Source organism: Canis lupus, chromosome 30 (genome assembly GCF_011100685.1).
Source record: "Canis lupus familiaris isolate Mischka breed German Shepherd chromosome 30, alternate assembly UU_Cfam_GSD_1.0, whole genome shotgun sequence".
Lineage (NCBI taxonomy): Eukaryota > Metazoa > Chordata > Mammalia > Carnivora > Canidae > Canis > Canis lupus.
In genome coordinates, this window is record NC_049251.1 from 11,721,102 (window position 1) to 11,724,586 (window position 3,485).

Below are 3,485 nucleotides of genomic sequence, written 5' to 3' on the forward strand. Positions count from 1 at the left end.
GTCTTCATGTGTGGACAGTTCCTGAAAGCATGTACCAGAAGTGATTTAATGTAACAAGCACTTTATCAACTGAAATGAGCCCTCAAATCACCTTAGAATCACAGTGCTCGAAAGAACCTTAGGGAACAATGAGGAAATGAAGGCCTTGAGAGGGTGTTTTGCCTAGGGTGACTAATTGGAGGCCAAATCAGGAAATAACATTATGAAATGTATGAGTGATGTTTGCAAATATAGTTTAATTTATGGGTCAGAAGGGCTATGGGAAATAGGAAAGACCGAGGAGAACCAGAACACTGAAGAAAAAAGAACTTTAGGGCAGATTTATGAGCCCTAGTGAAATATATAAAACCTACAGTGAAATAATGTTTATACATGGCATGAAGGTTTTTAGGATCTATAAGAGAATCAATCCACAAAGAATAAATTAGTTAACTCACCCAGTGCAGAAACTACCTCATCATCCCAAACAAACTGGCAGATACTTACCAACAATCTGTGAGAGGAGAATTTGTGCATGATATATCTTTTATATAATTTTTGTGAGGCTATCATCTTTTTTTTTTTTTAAGATTTTATGTATTCATTCATGAGAGACACAGAGAGAGAGGCAGAGCAAGAAGCAGGCCCTCGCAGGGAGCCCCATGCGGGACTCGATCCCCTGATCCATGGACCCCAGGATCTCGCCTTCAGCGGAAGGCAAACACTTAACCGCTGAGCCACCCAGGTGTCCCGAGGCTATCATATCTTAAAAACTACTTTCTCCTAGGAAGTTTAGAATACCAGCTGTGGAATTATCTAAAGAAAATGCACTTTTTGGGAACTTTGGTGGCTCAGTCCATTAAGCGTCTGCCTTCGGTTCAGGTCATGATCTCAGAGTCCTGGGATCAAGTCCCACATTGGGCTTCCTGCTTAGTAGGAGTCTGCTTCTCCCTCACTGCCTGCCGCTTGTGCTCTCTTTCTGTGTCAAATAATAAAATATTTTTTAAAATATACTTTTTAAAAATGTATGTGATCCCTGGCTTTTCTTCCATGACTCAAATTTCATAATGCAACATTAGAACAGTCTCAGCATCATCATTTAAAGGTTCTATTTCCCCATATGGTGACTTTTCCTTATTTGTATTTGTAAATTTAAAAAACCCAACTAAATGTTAATGACCTTTTCCTGAAACATATTAAATATTATCTCCTTTGAACACTTTATCTCAGTCACATTAAATTGTTTCTTACATAGAAATCAAGCTTATTCTGGACTTAAAGTAATTATTAAAAGGATCGGATCCCTGGGTGGATCAGTGGTTTAGCACCTGCTTTCCATCCAGGGTGTGATCCTGGAGTCCTGGGATTGAGCCCCGAGCCCTACATTGGGCTCCCTGCATGGAGCCTGCTTTTCCCTCTGCCTATGTCTCTGCCTCTCTCTGTGTGTGTCTCTCATGAATAAATAAATAAAATCTTTTTAAAAAATTATTACAAGGATTAAGTAAATTTACAGTAGGTAAATTTACATTGGGATTTTCTGGAAATATTCAAGTGTTTTTCTGATATATATCATATGCATGTGTTAACACAGTAAATGAAAAACTACAACCAAAGTGTTTCCAAACAAAAGTAATTATATCTTTAGAAGTATAGAAAAGGCCAGAAGCAATGTATATCCTTGAAATACTACCAGAAGCAAAAAATCAGTTGATAACATAAGCTTTCAGGAATTGGAAACATGAACAAATAGGCAAAGACAAACTGTTTTGTTAAAAGTTGATGGTCTTAATGGGAAGCAAAGGAAGTATGATTTTATTGCCCATTTAAACATTTATTTTTATTTGCCTAGTATATCCGATGGATATTGCCTCTGGCTCCCATCTTATAAAAATGTTCTCCCCACTTTAGAACTTTTGGTTATTTCTCTACCCTTTTGCAAATATGTCTCCTCTGAGGCTTTTCACTATTAGGCATAGTCATTCCTCATAATGCTTAATTTAGTGTATAGTTCTCAGTTCATCTTATTTCTTTCATCCTTTGTGATCAGATTATTTTTCTCTCTAGTTTTCGGTAGGGTTTTGTGACATTAGATAAATTGTGAGTTATTGGCAAAGTCTGCTAGTTATTTCTGAATGAGTGTTTACCTTTCTTTCATGATGATAGAACCCCTGATTTCTATAGGGACACATGCTACCTGGAATAAAGGCCATTTTTCAGTCTCACGTCACAATGTTTTGGTCAATCGATGCACAGCAGAAAGGGCATCTGGGAACTTAAAGACCTTTGGCACATACACTTTGTCCCTTTTCCTTCCACTCATACTCTCTGTTTTTTTCATCTTGTTGCTTGGATGTGATAGCTATCATTTGAACCATAATAGCAGGAACTATCTCCTGTATTTGACAGAGCAGTAGATTGAGCCTGGGGCCTATGGCAGGAGCCTGGGATCCTGAGGTCATTGTGGAGATATCTGCCATCTCAGCCCTGGGTTGCCTACCTCTAGACTTTTATGTGATTGAAAAATAAGCTTCTGCTTTTCTTATGGCACTGTATTTTCATGTCTCTTACTGCTAAACTACTCGTAAGTGAGGCTTGAGGACAGGCCACTGACCTTATTCTATATGGGAAGGTACTAATTCTTTACACCTGAAAAGTATTGACAGATTTGTGATGTTGAAAATATATAGATGACCTTAGGGACATCACATATCTATTAGATTTATACTAGTTTTAGTAAAAAATAGTTCTTTCAAATGGAGTGTTTGGTTACACTAAGCAATATGAAAACCTAAAAATAACTTCACTGTTTAATAATGAGTGAATAGAAGGACACTTTAAATCATTTTATTTATTTATTTATAAAAGATTTTATTTATTCATAAGAAGGAGAGAGAGAGCACACGAGAGAGCATGAGTGGGGCGAAGGGGGACAGAGGAAGAGGGAGAAGCAGCCCTCTTCCCCAGGAGCAGGGAGCCTGATACAGGGCTTAATCCCATTACCCCAAGATCATGATCTGAACTGAAAGCAGATGCTTAACCAACTGAGCCTCCAAGGCATTCATCTTAAGTCACATTGCATCAATTTAATGGAATAGCCATTTTTTCCTTTTAACAGCTTTATTTATAATCACATACCATACAATTCACCAATTTAAATGGTATAATTCAATGGTTTTTAGTATCATGACAGAGTTGTGCAACTACCACCAAAATCTAATTTAGAACATTTTCACCACCCTAAAAAGAAACTCCTTATCCACTAGTAGTCATTGTCTATGCCCTCTCACCCCTGCCTCAGCCCTAGGCAACTACTCATCTACTTTCTGTCTCCATAGATTTGCCATTCTGGACACATTATATTCATGGAATCATATAACACTCTCTTTTGTGACAGGCTTCTTTGACTTAGCATAACATATTCTAGAGTTCATCCGTGTTATATCATGTACCAGTATTTCATTTCTTTTTATTGCCAATAGTATTCCATTGTTTGGATAATACTACAT